This window comes from Hordeum vulgare, chromosome 4H (genome assembly GCF_904849725.1).
Source record: "Hordeum vulgare subsp. vulgare chromosome 4H, MorexV3_pseudomolecules_assembly, whole genome shotgun sequence".
In the NCBI taxonomy this organism is placed as follows: domain Eukaryota; kingdom Viridiplantae; phylum Streptophyta; class Magnoliopsida; order Poales; family Poaceae; genus Hordeum; species Hordeum vulgare.
This window is the reverse complement of record NC_058521.1, coordinates 572489200-572508203: the sequence shown is the minus strand read 5'-3', so window position 1 is coordinate 572508203 and position 19004 is coordinate 572489200. Positions and strand designations below refer to the sequence as shown.

At 39.1% G+C, this 19004-nt stretch overlaps 1 pseudogene; it reads right to left on the bottom strand.

Annotated features, from left to right (window-relative positions):
• Nucleotides 1–5598: 5598 nt before the first annotated feature.
• LOC123447137 lies at nucleotides 5599–18278 on the bottom strand (annotated as a pseudogene).
• Nucleotides 18279–19004: the final 726 nt, after the last annotated feature.

Sequence of the window (19004 nt, the reverse complement as noted above, 5' to 3'; positions counted from 1 at the left end):
CATGTACATCAGGACTGTCCTCTGTACTACAGAATTGAGGATGCTAGTAATTCGGAAGAAGAATCTATAGTTTGTGAGCTTGGCCTCAGCAAGAACAATGTGTACCATCACCGGCCCTATTAGGTATGAGCGATTTTTTATTTTTTTTGCCACAAAACTTTTGATGCAAAGGCCTGTTATCCTCCTTTAAGAAAAACCAATCGAGGGCGGGGCATGCAAGAAACGTAAATTCAGATGAATTTAAGTCTAACAAAACAAAACCAAATTTAAAAGAGGCTGCTGGAAAGCTTAAAGCAGTCGTAGATTTAATTAGCCAAAAATCCATTAAAACCAAAGTAAATCAGCCATGCATGCCTCATCTGGATCGAGGAGCACAGCTACTACGTATACTTCATCTGGATCCAAGAACATGTATAACAGTAAATTAGCTCTTGTCATCTGCGCATATATATAGCACATCTCGAAAGCCGTTCTGTGTCATCATCGGCGGGCCTAAATAAATAGTGGAAATAATGGAAGATCATATATGAATTTTTTTCTCGGATTAAAGGTTGTGGCAAATAAGTGGCACAAAACAAATTAAAGGTGCTCGCTAGCTAGCTCCTGGCGCCTCAGATCAGATTAATCTGCTCGTCATTAATAATGTCAGAAAAGCAAGCAATGTCATCATCGGCTCCATGACCCAAGATCAAACAACAGAGACCAAGTAAAAGTAGACGGACGGATCGGAGTGGGTAAAAAAGAGAGGATATCTTAAGTAAATAGTGGAAATGGAAGATCATATATGAAATGTTCTCAGATTAAATGTTGAATAAGTGTGACAAAACAAATTAACGGTGCTAGCTAGCTAGGTCCTGGCGCCTCAGAGTCTGGTTAATTTGCTCGTCGTTAACAATATCAACAAATAAAGCAGTGTCATCATCGGCGCCATGGCCCAAAATGAAATAACAGAGACCAAGTAAAAGCACACGGCCGGATCGGAGTGGGTGAAAATAAAAGGCCAAGATGAATGTAAAGCAGCTTTTCAGAAACCGCTGCCTGGCTGGAAGAAACCAACCAAAGCCAGAGTACAGCAGCTAGTCAACAACAATCAAAAGACCCATGCATGCATGCATGCATGAAGGTATCTTTCATGGCTACGTAGACACAAGAACGCACGCAGACATTGTGGGTTCGTCCAGATCCAAGATCTGGAAGATCAATTAACAAGCTAGCTAGCTTGCCTCAGATACTTTGAAGAAATTGAGTTGGTCTTGTCATCTGTGCATGCATGCATAGCACATCTCAGAAGCCATCGTTATTTCACATCATCGGGTCCTATTTGAAGCATGTTTGATGTATTTAAATGGCAATAAAAGAAAACCAAATTAACACAGGGTATATTCAAATGTTAATTCTCTAGAGATTTAGCTAGCGGTCCTCAGATACTTTGAAGAAATTGATTTGCTCTTGTCATGTGTGCATATATATTTAGCACATCTCAAAAGCCATCGTTGTTTCATCATTGGCCTAATAAATATCGAAGATCTCATCTGAGAACAAAACACAGTGAGAAGCTCAAGACAACTGCTGGATCAATTAAAGTAACAAGCAAGTTGCCGCACCTCGGATCAAACAGAGGTAGGAAAAGGTAGCGAGCAATGCCATCATCGAAATCAAAGAACGAAACACCTGTTGTGCATGGCGACAGTACCACCCAAAAGCCAAGGATTCTTTGCAAACAAAAGGACCGGGAGGAAGCAAATGCTGCGTCAAGGTAGCCAGGCATTCGTGAAAACCAAAGTAAATCAACCATGCATGCATGCATGGCAGTTCAGTCAGATCCAAGAGCACAAGTACTATTACGTACACTTCATCTGGATCCAAGAACATGTATAACAGTATATATCTGGAAAACAATAGTATTAGCTGGCCTCAGATACTTTGAAGAAATAAATAAATTAGCTCTTGTCATCTGCGCATACACAGCACATCTCAAAAGCTGTTCTGTGTCATCATCGGCCTAAATAGATAGTGGAAATGGAAGATGAGATGTGATTTTTTTTCTCTCCCTCAGATTAAAGGTTTAGGCAAATAAGTGGCACACAACAAATTAAAGATGCTAGCTATAGCTAGCTCCTGGCGCCTCAGATCTGGTTAATCTGCTCGTCATTAATAATGTCAGAAAAGCAAACAATGTCATCATCGGCGCCATGACCCAAGATCAAACAACAGAGACCAAGTAAAAGTAGACGGACGGATCGGAGTGGGTAAAAAAGAAGGAAGGATATATATCTGTGTGGTACAGTACAGAAGGCAGAGATGAACGTACAGCAGCGTTCCAGAAACGCAGGGCCTGCAGACTGCAGGATGGAACCAAAGCCAAAGTAAATCGTCGTGCATGGAATTGGGAGGCCTCGGATACTTTGAAGAAATTGATTCGCTCATGTCATCTGTGCATGTATATGTAGCACATCTCGAAAGCCAATTATGTCTCGTCACCGGCCTCGTAAAAATCAAACAACCCTTCGTACACAAGAAATTTGTGGTACAGCAAAAGTTCATCATAACCCTTTGCATGCGGCCAACTAAAAGAGACCTCCACACATGGAGGACAGTTCATCAACAGCAAACGAAAGCCAAGATCAAAGGATTATATTCATGGCCATGCATGCATGGGATCGAGAGGACCAGATCCAAGAAACGACTACCGCGGATCATCGGCACGTGCACGTCAAAAAGAGGATGCAAACAAGAGACAGATCCATGAACAGGGAGAGACTAACACCCACAAGTTCATCACAGCAAACGCAGTAAAAGATCTGGCTAGCTGGCCTCAGATGCTTTGAAGAAATTGATTTGGTCTTGTCATCTGTGGATGCATATGCATAGCACATCTCAAAAGCCATCGTTGTTTCATCACCGGCCGTGCCTTGTAAAAATCAGACAACCCTCCGTACACAAGAGCAAACGCACGCAGTAAACACGAGTAGCGCCTCTAGTAAATAATCCGGTTGAACCATCACATGGAAGATGGAACCTATGTATGTATGCATGAAGGAAACCATCACCGGCACCCCGTGAAACGCAGGTACGACAACACAAGAGTGCCTCAAAACGAACGCGGAGATCATCGGCACGGACAAAACACAAAGGAAACACGGAGAAAAGTTGATGACAGCAAACGAAAGTACGGCAAGAAGAGAGGAGGAGTCATGGGCATGGGAGATGGCCAGATCCATCCAAGAAACGGCAAACTCAGCCACACACAGACACGCACACACACTAGGGTAGCTGCAGTCCTTGGGTGGACGAGGATGGGAGCAGACAAGAGAAAAGAATGGGAAGAGCCGAGGGCGAGGCGCCCCCGTATAAATAGCTGGGGCGGCAGGGCCACGGACGGCTGGCATCCGTGCTCATCCCCAACCGACGGCCCAGATGCCTCCACGTGCCTACGATCGATTCCTTTCGACCCACGCAAGGCAAGGCAAGGCAAGGCAGAAGGAGAAAGCTAGCTGGAGGGCGCGCCTCGGGATCCGTTCTCTTTCTCTCTTTTCAGTCTCCACCCTCTGATTCTTCTTTTGTCAGGGGAGCGGTTACGCTGCCTGCCACAAAGATGGTTTGCTTTTCTTTTTCTGCGAGGAACTCAAGTTTGAAGACCAAAGCTTCACCCCTCTTCTTCGTTTCAAAAAAAGTTGAAGACCAAATTTCAACGTTGTAGACCGACCATGGAAGTTGTTTCTCAATTTGAATGCATGCAATCTCCTGAATTTGACGGCAATCCGTCGAGCATCCTCGTGAATTTGACGGCAATCCGTCAAGCATCCTACAAAACCTGGTCCTGAGTTTGTATTGACAAACCTTTTCTGAAACGGTTGCAAGCAAGGTTGCCTCAGTGTTTACCTAAGTAGGAGGGAATTGTTTAGTTAATTAACGAAAAACCGAACGAAAACTAATACAATGAACCACATGCGGATTACTCACAGAGCATCCAACCCTTTAAGCACAAGATCAGCCCGGCAACCATATTCAACACGCAACAACCACCACCCCCCACATTTTTACAACGGAAAGAAACCTTCAACGAGAGCACTTCGGCCGAAGACCATACACACCACCAAATCCACGAAGACAAGCCGGACCCTAAGGACGACCCAAGAAACTGGTTACCACCCATTAAGGAGTTGCAGACATCTTTTCTGTGACGCCAATCTTCTTGCTTTTGCTTCTAAGAGCCTTTCCCACAATCATCCTGGCAGATCCAGGGCAAGCCACCTCCAACCCTTTGAGAAAGCTGTCAAACTCTAATTCGAAGAGAATCGCATCAACCTTGTCACGCACTATCTCCATATGCCCAACATCGAAACCTCCACGGGCCCCTAAGGCAAGCGGCTGGCTCGAGTCCAAAGGAGCAGGCGCCAACATACTGACCAGAACAACATCCTCCACCATATAAACCACCGGCATAACACACTCGGGGGGCCTCCAATTGCTCACATGAGGGAGGCGAAAACTGCCCCTCGCACAAGGTCGTCGGCAAGTCCACCTTCAGTTGCTCCACAAACAAAGGAGGGCTCGGCTCCCTACATTGCTCTAGAAGCTCGGGCATGAGCTGTATCACCGGAGCAACAACCACATCGATGCACGAACCCTTAGCGGCGGACAACGACAAGCTGACCCTAGCACGAGGACAGAAACATCCATAAAGTCGGGGTCAATACTCATCCTCAAGGTTGACATCATGCACATCCAAGTATTTTGACACAAGAGTAGTCTGTAGCACAGACGGCACCTGAGAGATCCCACTCAGAACAACCTCAGGTCGCTCCAGAAGTCCCCCATGTGAAGCATCCAACCCTGCATGGAGACAACAACATCTCATACAGGCTGGACCGCCTCCTCTAGCTGGAAGGAAGTCGAGCCTTGGAGATCACAAAGCAGCAAATCATCCGCAAAAGTAGACTCGAGCACCACATCTAGTGGAGCTGTCGGGGGGATGCCGATGTCAACCGCTCCTAGAAACGCAACAACTAAAGCCCAAGAACGAGTCATCGACTGAGAAGGACAAACACTAGGAGCCACAGATTGAGGAGGACATGTCGCATGTGATGACATTGGTTGGCATCCATCTCTCGCAAGATCATGTGACAACTCGGTTTATCTGAGGTGCTCATATGGGTAGGATGCCGTAAGGAATCTTAATGTTGCTTAGGTTGGTTAGGATTATTTTAAAGCATAGAACCTCGACACCCTTTATAAGCAAGGGGAGGGCTAGTCCATAAACATCTCACAATAAATCTCTCGATACATCCTTGCACATTGTACACCCCATCAGCGTAATATATAGGAGCATGATTAGGGTTTTACCTCCACCGCGAGGTCCCAAACCTATGTGAATCGATCCTCCATTACCCCTCTATTTTTTCCAGCTAGTCGCAACACTATCGACGGGTCTGTCAGAGTTTACAGTGATATAGATGCTTATAGGAAAAATTGCACCTTGTTATGCACATTTTGACACATGTGTTCTACGAAAACTATAGGATTGCGATAAAGTCACAGTCATAACAAATGATAAACTTTATATATGAATATAGTATGCATCCAATGGTGAATGAATGTCTTATAGGAAAACATGTCCTTTGTCATGTACTTTTTGATACAAATGCTCCATGGAAACCATATGGCACTCTTTGCGGCAATGTTATCTTGGCAATAGGCTCATACTCAAATGTTTGTGCGTTGATGATGTGCACCTACACCATTAGAAGAAGAATCTTTAAATATTTACCATGGACATTAAGGTAGCATGCATACACTTTCATGTCATTATTCAATAATTTTTAAAATTGATAATATGTTTCCTTTCGTTCCAATTTTTTATTTAAAGTAGTCGACTCTTGGTGACAATTGTATGTGTTAAGGTGTTAAGCAAAAAATGTAGAGTAACTAGATTCAACACTTGTTGAAATATATCTAGGATCTATGCTTGTAGCTGAATGAATGGATGCCAATCTTAGAAAGCATCGAATATACTAGTTTCCATAAAACAATAGTTTCTACATTGACACTATAGTAGAATACTATAAGAATATTGAATCTATCAAAAACTTACTTCTGATTTATCTGTCCCCTCGTCATGCACAAACGAAATTATCCAGCCATCATCTTCATTTGTACCATTGGCCTTTGGCACAAAAGTTGCTCCGGAGCAGAATTGATTTCTTTCAAGGTGATGATACTTAACCATTATGAGGTCTTCTGTTCCTTTGTTCTTTAAGAATTCCAGATTGAAAGTTAATTTCATTTTAATATAGTAATTTGAAATGATCATCCAAACTGAATAACTTGATTGTATATGTTAATTACCTTCATGGTTGCATCCTCTTTCTCATCAAGACAAAATTTTGCAAAACCTCCGAATTTTGGTCGTACTACATGATTGAGAATAGTTTTAAACTATATTGCATTAAGTTTGCATGCTATGAAATTTTTGATTAAATAACATTGCACTCGGACGAGTAGATGACATGTGTTTTACATGGATCTATAGCCACTAATGGTAGTTTTTTCTTATTTGACATAAATGTGTACATGACCATGAAATAAGTGGTCAAAACATATCATGCTGGCCAGTACGGCTTGAACTGAACCTAGTGTAGTTGATTTGGGTCCATGAAATGTGTGTGTTAGAGGGGGAGCTTATGAAGTCGGGATTTCAATCCCACACTATTGGTCCAGATTATAGTAAAATACTTCTCTTCCATGATCCCAGGACAATATTTGCTTTTGACTAGAGAGACAAATGCACTTCATCTATCTATGGTGATACTTTAAAAGTTTAATGTGGACAAATAAGTGTAGGATGACTACCTTTATTAACATATTATATCTATTCTATTTAGTTGACTTGTGTAAAAGGAAACAAATATTATTTGTTTCATGTATTAATATGTTTTAATTAATCGGGTCATATCCTTCTGTTTCTCATATATGAGGAAACATTTAGGAATGGATGGAATGCCAAAAAAACATTGTGGGAATTACATTCAAGATTTTATGGCCAACTAATAATTTCCACCACATGTTGGATTTATGCTTCACCAAGGTTAATGCCATACCCTAGATAGTCAACCGCCATTACCATTTATTGTTCTACACCCGATGTGCCCAAATGACATGCAAATTAACATGTGTTTTATGACAAGTATCTATGCAAACAAAGTTAGGACAAGTGACTCGTGTATGGACAATAACCGCTATTTTATATCTATTTGTCAAGTTCAAATGGAAGCTGCATATATTAAGTTATGTACTAATGTATGTTTAGCAATACCTATTCCTGGACCACCTGCCAAATTTGCGAGAGAATCTGCCACTTGTGCATATGCATACTTGTGAGGCAAGCCAACATACTTTCCATTGATTATTGGGAATTCCAGGGCAACCTCTTCTCGAGTTAAGTATTTGCCTACAATTGTCCTTGTTTTCAAGTTCAGTCTCCACTCATACAAGCGCGAAAAACATTCCTCACTTAGTTCTTGATTGGATTCGATCCTTGGCCCCAAAATTATAGACCCTGGCACATGAAATCCCCTCACAACGACCTATTAAATCATTAGACAAGGAAACATTATAGAATGGCCCATTAATACTTAGATACACATATGTTGTAGTGGTGTTGCAACCAGTCGTAAGACAACATCCGAAAAGGACAGCTACAGGTGATTTGTGGGCAATGGTAGCATGGTTTGGGAACAACCAGTATAGGTGGTGTGCGGCAGGATATGGTTTTGAGTAGGTTTCACCGATTCTTGTTTCTTGATTACTTAAAGAAATACATATTAGTTCAGTGGTTCTAGCACTCCCTCCGATCCATATTACTTGTTGTTTAAACTGATGGAGAGGCAATTTCCTATGCATGGTGGTAGCTACACACCCTCTAGCATAAGTGCCTTTTTAAATATATGCGGTGTCGGGTTTCCATGGCATTGGCACAAGTGCATGTTTGTTGTATAGAAATGACCCTTTCCCACTTAACTTTGCCTTTTTGGCATTATTGCTTGTTTGCTTGCTCGATTGGTCCAAAGTTATGATATTTTGATTATATAATTATTTTATATAGTACAAAATAACTTACCAAAATAATTGGAGATACAAATTTGGTCCGTTTGTAGCTACCACCATGGGTAGCAAATTGTTTCCGTAAACTGATGTATTTATACCATTTTAGTCCTATATACATAGATTTGAGCGACAAGTAATATGGATTGGAGGGAGTACCACTATATGGGATGGGTCAACTTGATCCAGAAGCCAAGTTATAACCCACAAATCAAAACGATTATTTCCTTACTCCATGTACGTGTACAATGACTGATAATATGATATTTTATTATGCATTCCACTCAACCTATATAAGTTAAACAAACAAGTTGTACAATTGATTATATTTTAGTCTTATGCTCCTAAAATTGTTGGATAGTTAAAATTAAACTAGAAAACATGTAATTAATAGAAGATACATCATACAAAGGATACAAATGCCATGTCTTTATTACTAGGGATCATCTCTTAGCAAAGATAAGGCAAGCCCCTTTTTATATCTCTATCTCTTCTAATTGAGCAATCATCGTATACATGGCATTTCCAGGATACCGCCATTATACATGCCAGTATTACTGCAAAAAGAAAACACTAAAAAAAGGAAACGTGTCTCTTAGCCTCTTGATGTGGCGACTATAGTATCACCATCTATCTGTGGCCTAACCGACATCCCATGGTGATGCGACTTATGGGGTATCCGTACCTTTCCCTTATCTTAGAGAACTTTGATTCACCCATTTGTTCTTTATAGAGAACAATAATGGACCAACTTGGGATTTAGTCAAGGTTGTCATATTTTAAAGGAGGTGTGACAGTTTGAGTAAAAGTTTCAAAAATAAGTTTCCCCTAAAGTATTTATCATTCTCAATAGGAAATAATCCTAGACCAACTTGGGGATTTAGTCAAGGACATCCTATTTTAAAGGATTTTTAATCGGTTGAGACAAAAACACTAAAAAAGAAGACTCATCCTAAAGTCTTTGTTGGCCAATGTCACCTATATCATGTCTATTACCACACCCCTTCATTTACCTTTCTTGTCTCATGTACGTACAAACCTTGACAAACATGTTTTTGTAGTCAAACATATGATGGGGCAGCCTTAAGAAAGGATCAAACACACACTGAGATTGTGAAGCTCTACCATTCTAGTGTTTTTGTCACCTTTTGGGATTTAGCATGCTGTAGATAGTGGCATCTCAACATGAAATCATTGAGGGAGGAACATGGTGGCTTCATTGTTTTAATTTTTCTATAGAATTTCTATACTTAGAAGCTTTCCCGATAGGGCTTGTTTGATTCCTAGGATTAGAATCCATCGGAATGTTTTTGATGGGTCAATTTGTACTATATTTCAAACAACAAATTTCATTGAGTCCAGACTCTAAGAAATTGAATTTATATCTATGACAACCATGAAATGCACCTAATCACTCAACAAAATTCTGTATATTTTCCTTTCGGACCAAGAAAACAACTTCCATTCCTTATTCATACACTTTCAATTCTTGTAGGAAACATGTATAACATCCAATTCCTACATTTTTTGTAGTCATGACCTTTGTGTATCCCGTGAATCAAATAGGTTCATAACTTCTTCATCACTCATGGATCTAAAGTATGCACCTAAAAGAAACTAAGTGTTCCTTTAGGGTGAGAAAATGAAATATCACACATATGTAAGATTATAGTAGACTTGTGTATACCTCAATATACATCATCATAAAGTATATTTGTGATGGATTTACACCAACGTGAAGTATATTGTGATTGCTTATATATATGTGTGTGTGTATACCTCATCGTCTTCTTCGAAGCAATTGACAAGATGAATCGTGCAAAATGGTTGTACGTAAAACCATGTTATTGAGTTTGCATCACCGTAACGGGGCATAACACCTATTCTTGCATAGCTATCTTTTTCAAATTCAATCAGCCTAGACGAGGGACATATAAATGATAATTAGACACCGGATGATAATTTTGGAATCAAGACTAATTTTGTTATCAATACTTACGGACCACCTTTTAGCATCCTTTCCTTGCTAATTGTAAGTGGAGCATCTAAGATAATGTTGTACCTACACTCACAAGTTGATATTTGATTCCATCAATTTTGCATGTTGGCACTGCTAATATAGTGTACTATAAGTTGCATCTTGTTTTGCTAATTACTTAACGGTCTTTATGCACGTGATTATTTTTATGGTGAATACATCATATAAGACAACCATTAAATTATAAAGAAATTGTTCTACATATAAAATATAAATCTAGAATTCATCCACCATTCGCTAATATGTACTCCCTCCGTCCCAAAATAAGTGACTCCAAAATCACTCAGTTTTGTACTAACTTTAGTATAAAATAGAGTCATTTTTGAGTCACTTATTTTGGGACGGAGGGAGTATACGTTTAGAACATTCTTATCCATGCGCAAAAAATAAACACCAAAAACCCATTCCAAAAACTTATGCTTTTTTACGCTCATGCTTTGCATGGGAAATTATTTTATGAGTGCATGGTGTCACACAAATATTTCTATTGGGACGTGAAAAAGCCATCCAATCCACAAATCAATTTTTTCCCTACGGTGGCTCCTATGCAATATTTACCCTTCAACCGCTCATGCTCCCCAATCAGCATCCTCCGCCACTCCTCATAGTCTCCACCATTTGAACTTCTATGAAAATTGAACCATGGGTCTCCTGCTTCAAATCTTACAGTGGTGCTCCCATGGGTTCAGAAGTTATGCAAATGCAAACATGTTTTGTTCTTGAGTTTTCTCTCAGTGGTGTTGCAAATGCATTGGTTGTTAAGTAATCACAATCTAATGCAACTTCATCCATTTTAAAATTTTCCATTTGTAGCTATGTGTTTGAGGTTTAATTTATGCATTTTGACATTGTTGTGTGTAGAAGGGCCTAAAAGATGGACAGTTTCATGGCGATGCAACGTTAAATTATGACAAAACTAGATTAGATGATATTGCCCTCTTGATGGGAAAATATAGTATCAAAGTGGAGTCACAAGATGTGGTTGAGATTGAGTCTCTAACAATAAAGAAGAAGCATTCAAGATTTTCCAATTAAAAAGGAAATGATGATGAAAAATTCTGCTATGCATGTATTAGTACTTCTCTTGATGCCTCTATGTTCACCGGTTAAACCAAAGACATGTTTAGGATGAGAATTGAGGAGTACTATTACCGAAATTCGAAAGGTGAGTCCAATTCAACAGAACTTTCAGTCTCACACTATTGGGGCACAATTCAAGATTGTTGGAACTAGTGGTTGGGTCATGGTGATCAAGTGGGATGCTTACCTCCAAGTGATGTAGCACTTAATGTTCGTGAAACATATACTCAAGAACTATACAAGAAAAGGAACATGGGGAAGCAACAAAAGCCTTTTACTTTATTACATTATTGGGTTATTCAAAGAAAATGAGAAATGACATGCAATAATAGTTGGGAGACAACACAACACCAAAGTGGTCAAGATTGATCATGCAATCTTCTATCTTCAAGAGGAAGTGAGGGTGATGGTGAGGATATGGGAAGAAATCCTAGTCCAAGATCTAGTCGGTATGGGAGCAAAAAACTGAGGGAGATGAGAAGTTATGGTCTAGAGGTGAGATTTACATGGAAATGCTCAAAGTAATGGTAGATGCAAGGAATGAGTTGTGACGGAAAGGAAGCACACAAAGTTGTCAAGGTGGATGGTGCTCAAAGGGACCCAATGCTAGTTCTAAGGCACACATGACAGAGATTAAGGATAGGAATGCAAAGGTGGATGACACTATGCGTGCTATCGAGGAGGAGGGGTTCATGCACGAGTGTGAGAAAAAATAAAAAAAAGAAAGGAGCAAGAAAAAATGATTGTGTTCGTGGGATGGATGAGAATCAATACACTATTGGGACTCACGTGTGGCGACAAGATCTATGTTATGTGGTAGTGCTTGTCGTAATGGGTGTTTATGATGCGGTTTGATTTACGAACTATGTTCCATGTGGTCGCTTTTGGGTGAACCATGTACTATGATGATGAACTATGCTCTATGTTGATGCTTTTGGATGTTCTATGTTGTTGCTTTTGGTAGGATTGTTGAGAAAATGTTGTCAAAATTTGAATCCATATATTTCATTTTAAATGTTGTTAAAGCCTATGCATTAGAAATATCAAGGTTTAAATATATTTTATCAAAATGATATTTATGTACGCAAAATCATGTCACAAATATTAAGGAAATTTTCATCGGTATTTAAGCTTAAATGATGGTTAGATGTTACACTCCCAATACCCATAAATTTTTGGAATCAAGTTTTGGAAATCTTTCTTTTCTATTTAAGTTTTTAGCATGGGTTAGAGTTACCCTCATGGTGTTATTGCCACACAGGGACCTTTTTTTGTCTTTGAAGTGAGCTGTACCACGAATACTCATTTGTGAACCCGAACTCATTTGCTCTTGCTGAACAGTAAAAAAATAGAAGAATTTAAAAAAAAAAATATTGTTTTTGTCAACCAAGACACTCGACTGCATGGTGTCTGCGCAAATTTTAGCGTGTTCGGATATTGAGGAGGTTGTGGCAAAAAATACAAAATCAAGCCTGAATATTGCGTGAACAGTAAACTCATGGGCCGCAATTGTTTTGCTAAGAGCTACTCTCACATACTCAAATATCTTCCATGCGGGAAAAAAAACCATTTTTTGAATTTTTGTGGTACTTTTATTTCATTCTATTTTATTGCTCAAGCAAAGTAGCAGATGAGCTCGGGAGCCGAACTGCTGCATCTGTTGTACCAGGCCTTTAAGCTTGTTCAAGTTTGTCTACCTTTCAAAATCAAATAATGAAACACAAGGGTCCGGGAGCTCCTAGTAAGCGCTGCAGCACCCGTTAACAATCCGGCGCCATTAGAGTAGCTGGCTTGGGCCGGCCCACTAGCACGCTGGTGAGCAGCTCAGTTTTTTTTCTTTTTTTGTTCTCTGTTGATACAGTAGGAAAAAAACCGTCTACATTTTCTATTTTTATGAAAATAAAAACATGAATTCAAAAAGGGTTTCCAGATTAAAAAACGAGGTTCATTCATTTCAAAAAAATTCATATCTTGAAAAAAGGTTCATCTATTTGAAAAAAGTTTATTAAATTTTTAAAAAGGTCATTGAATTTGAAAAAAGTTCATAGAAATTCAAAAAATGTTCATGTATTTTCCAAAAAAAGTTCACTGAACTGAATTGTTTTTTTCATTTTAAAACATTTAATCAATTTTAAAAAATATCTTCCATTTTCTGAAAATGTTCATCATTTTTCAAATAGCTCGTCAATATTCAAAAAAGTTCATAGAATTTAAAGGTGTACCGATTTTCGGAGAAACTTCCATTAATTTTAAAACATGTTCGTCGAAATTTGGCAAATGTTTATCAAAATTTTAAAAGTATATAGAATTTCGAAGAAAATTTTTGTGACCCGGCGCTTACACTGGCCGGTCCATACACGCGTCAGTTAACAAAATGCACGCTAACTGGTGCCTGCAGCGCCAAACAGGAAATGCCCAAGGCTCCTACGTTTTCTTGAAAAAAAGAGTGGCCCATTAGCTAACTCTAGGAGAAGGAAGCAACCCTAAAGGCCCAACAACTGAACTAGTATAACGTATTTATGAATATATTAATTGTCGTTGGGAATTAGTTTCAATGACTTGTTTTCGTGTGCGACAACGTCCACTAAAGTTCACTGAGTGCTATTATATCATATTAGTCTTTGCAAGTTGCTTAATATTAAATTGAATAATCTAGAAAATGTTAATTAAAGTTGTATTTTCTCTATGGCAAATAAAACAATTTTTGAGTAATCATCACATTAATGAATCTTCTGTCATCGAAAAACTTACATTGTAGTGACTCCTATTTCGTGACAATATGTGCATCTGTCTAACTTGAGAGCAACCTTTTGCTGTAGTTTCTTCCCGTCGGCTGCATATGGTAGTACGAAATCAAGTTTTGAACTAATTTCTGGTAATCATATACAACATGAAACAAATTTCTAAACTGTGAAACCTGAGATAACTCCAACTGTTAGAAAAGGCGCATCCAAGTTGAACCCAAAGATGACCAACTCTCCTGTTCCAGGGATTACCTATTCTCATCGACAACATCGACGACTTAACAAAACATGGAAATGATGAAGCAATTAACTACACTCAAAACTCTAACATCATAAGTCCTACAAGTCAAAGTACTCTAGGTTCAATTAGGAGTCACAAACTACATAAAAAACTAAATTTGCTTCGTCTTGGCTGAATCCACCTACACTTTTGTTCGTACATTCAAATAATGTTTCTCATGCTACAGATGCCACGATGAATATTTAGCACTGGGGATGAGTTATTTCCATGGCATTTTTACTGCTTTTAGTTGCAACAAACATTTGCATAACACTTTTCCGAGTGTTGCGTGGACAATGAAATGTTGCCCACATCAAAATTTAGTAGATTATGTATGTTATGTATGAGGCATGCTTATATCATAAGTTCGTAAACAGTAATTTGTTAGCAAAGCTTGAAACATAGGGCAATAGCTCAACATATTCAATGGAGGTGAGCTGTGTGCATTCCTGTGGTTCCCAGATTATCATTACTACTCCACTCGAATATTGTTGGTGCTATGATTCATCTAATGTCCTTTATGCATAGCTTCTATTTTCTTTTGTTTATGCTCCCTTTATACCTAAATACTTGTTGTTGGGGGAAACTAATACAAGTTTCTACAGCTACAAGTATTATGGTTCATAGGGAGTACTTTATAGTGGATGACTATGCTCGGATTGTAACGGGTGCGGATTATTTTGTCATGGATTTCCACTTATGCTACTGTAACATGAGTGCAGATGTGGTCACGTTCCATTATCACGGGAGACATAGTTCAGATCCACGAGCAAGACTTCGGTTGAAGTACCAACTCAACATGATAAATTCTCCAAAAAGAACTAGTGTAATGTGGTAATCAAACAAAAAATGTCTTGGAAGCAGTAATAATATGAATTGTACTATTTTCTTCTTCAATTTATTGTACATATAAAATTGGATCGCAGTAACGACCACACGTGTGGTAGGAATAAGAACAACTCACACGCCCAACCACATGCATGCACAAGTGACAAAACTGATGACACCACTCCAAAACTTTTTGTATTTTTAGTTTTTAAAATGTTTTATCTCTTAAATAAAAAATCCAATTGAAAAATCCTTTTCACCATTAAATCCGTCGCGAGTAGATCTTCGAAACTAGATCTCTTATTGATATGTTTCAACTACTTATTTTTGAGGTTAAAGGTTGCCATGTCCATTGCACATAAATTACCATCATGATTACACTGAAGTTGCCAAGATATATTTCAACTACTTTTTCTTCCAAGTTTAAAGTAAACTTTCACATAGTATAAAAAAAGAAATTAACAAAACTAAACTTGCCATGACGAATTACTAAGATTTTCCATGATCCGTGAAATAATTTGACACGGTTCACAAGTAAAAAAGATATATGTCGTTAATTACTTTCAAAATGGATGGTGAGTGGCTCAAATTTGCTATGAAGCATCACCTAAAATTGCCATGATGAATTACTTAAATTTGCCATAATACATGCACTAAAAAATTTCATGGCTCATGCAAAATATATTTTTCATGTTCAAAGTACTTAAATTGCCATGGTCAAAATAATAAAATTTTCATGATCTATAAAATCAATTTGCCATGATGAATTACTAAAACAACCATGATCCATGAATTAAATTTTCCATGGTTAATTACCAAAATTTACCATGGCCAATTATTATTGCCATGAAAAATAGTTAAAATGTAATGATAGCTTTAAATCTATTAGAAAAAGTAGATGAATCATGTAGTTGCAACTTTATTGTAAACTCTATGGTAACTTTAGATAAACATGTGGCAACTTGTGGCACCAAAAAAAAGTTATCAAAATGTATCAATATGAGATCTAGTTTGGAAGATCTCGTCCAGGCGAATCTAATGGTGAAAACACATTTTTAATTGGGTTTTTTATTTAAAAGATAAACATTTTTAAGTTAAAAAACTAAAAAGATTCTGTTGATATTATATATTTGATGTGGCAAGATGGATGATTATGGACGTGTGTGAACCATGTTGCCTCAGCCCACCCGTGTGGACGTTATTGTTTCCGATAAAATTTGGTGCCCAATTAAAGTCGATATTTGATTTGATCAAAGTCAAACCTTGCAAACTTGGACCAAGTTTATAGATAAATTTATCAACATTTACAGAACTAAATCAATACTTTTGGGTTCATCAAGAAATTTATTTTCACATGGTATTTATTTGGTATTGTGAATGGTCATATTATTTTCCTATAAACTTGGTCAAAGCTAAGAAAGTTTGACTTTGACCAAATTTTGTATGCATTATAATTTGGCCAAGGGGGAATACGTGTTATGCTGGAATAACAGTCTTATATTTTGCATGTATAAGATAGACCTAAAATAAAATATGAAGAGATACACATTACGAATTTCCGACTGTTTCTGGTAAAAAAAAGCAGTTTGTTGTCCTTCTTAACTAAAATTATTCTCTTGCATGTAAACCAGAAGACAAGTAATAATATGCATTCACTTGTTTTCTCAGTTAATACATTTTATGCTTTGTCTAATAATTGATCACAATACCATTTCAAATTATATGGTGTTGCTATATTTGGTATCACCTCTAACTCACCATCATCATACACTTGATCTCTATTTATTTATTTTTGCGGCAGATCATACACTTGACCTGTAAAGCGTGTGTAAATTGATAAACTGTCATTTTGAGAAACTAAGCCGGAGGACTTACCTTGGGGTGTGCAGTGAATGGCATCTTCCATCCTCCATCAACATTCCAGCTACCCAGTGTGTCAAGGTTATACAAGTCAATCTCATGGGGGTTATCATTTTCTGCTGCTGAGAAAACTCTCCCTGCATGCTCAAACACGCTGGTGTTGCTCATGTTCTTGAACGCCTTTCCGAACCTCAGCTGCTCATATGCGGCGTATTTCAGCATCTCATAACTACCAGAACAAGGAAAAGAGTTGCCTGTTATATTGCAGCATCAAGCTGGCCAATCATGTACTTACAGTATTCAGGGTGCCCGCTATGAGCATCGCAAGAGGGTCACCGTCGCTGGCAGGGATGAAGCATGGTTTCTTCAGTCCTTTCTCAGCCCTAAAGGTATCGGACTGCACGTAGCGGTTGGTGTACTTGATTGACCATGTGTTGTTGTTGCTCTTGGTGAAGTACACGGCGTGGAGCATGCCTTCTCCTTCGACCCAAATGTCATGGGACTTGCCAAAGATTGAGGTTGACGAGTGGAGGGCTCCAAAGAGAGGGTTTGAACCTGCATGCATGCATTCCACACCGGCATGAAATTTTGATTCTGTTCCATGCGTGCATGTTTATGATCTCTCCGTTAGTAAGACGATAAGAGCATAGAAGGTTTACCATTTCTTATATAGACACCCTCTGGAAAATCTGCTGGAATCTCTCCTGCGACATCAAATATCTCTCGCATACCGCCGATCTCTTCCACGGGTGCAAAGTTGCCCTGCAACAAGGGTTGAGGACTTTGCTAATTCAATAGGTAGTTAAACACTCACAAATCTTTCTAAATTTTGATCTCCTCACTTGTTAACTGAGTGAAAACAAAAGATGGATGGTGTTCTAGTCTTAATTTTGGGTAAACCCTCCGTCCTCTGCATCGATCGATGTACAAAACCCTCTAGGCAGTTGATGTTATCCCTAGCTATTTACCTCGGCTGGACGTAAAGGTTGGTGACTTAATGTGAAGATGGTGTCCACAAAGGCATCCAGCAACCTTTGGGAGGCATCATTCAGAGCGTTTGATGCATCCCCAATTCTCAAAGCAAACTGCTGCCGAAGCTCCTTGAAACACACAAGATATACAATTCTCATAATATAAGCCTATATATATCTTTCGGCCCGTCCGGGAGTGGAGTTGAGAGACAAATTAACAAGAAACCTTTGCAACCGATGTGATCTGACAAGGAAGACGAGTAGCGTTCGCGGAGGCAGAAGAGGGCTGCCTTCGGCGAGCGCACATGCTTGGCTGAAGAGAGCAGCCATGGATGGAGCAGGTCCTCATTTTTGGAGCTTAGGTCGTCCCTCTGGTGCTTGCTGCAGTAGGATTCCGGCCGGCATTTGCTGTAGTTTTATATATAGACCAAGCACATCCATTGTATTCTCTGCAACGGAAATGGCCTTCGTGGTAGACTGAGTACATGCATGGTCATCTTGTGGAAAATGGCATCAGTACCAGAAATGCAGGAACGTGTAAACAGCTGCTACCCGACGGGATGAGGGCAAATGTGCCGACTACTGAGTACTGACTCTGTCGGTCTGCTAAAATAATGTGTTGCTGAACCAGCCTCTCTTCTACGATGCGAATGAATGAATGAAGAGAATCGAACCATGTTGGTTTCCACGCGCAAATTGACGTCCTCAGTTGCAGCCTGCAACGATCATGTATGACGGCTATGGAGATGCGTGTGTGGCCGGTTGTTTGCTGACTGCTCGGGTAGCAGCCGTTTACACGTTCCTGTGCGCCATGTGAACTGCACAAGACGACTTCCGATTGGTCTCGGGACATACCAGTATTATTTTTCTTGACTTCCTTGGTCCTCATCTCAACCACTTCCCCAATTCGAAAAAAAAATACACGTACACAGGAAGTTGGGCAAAAATAAATGTGCTCTAGCAGTTTCCCTAAACTCAATACTAGATTGGTCCTGAATTGCTTCTCGCAGAAATGGATGTGTGTAGTACATACATTGATTTCTGCGACAAGTAATTCAGGACGGAATATTTTTTAAGGTGTCATTCTAAGGACATCTGAT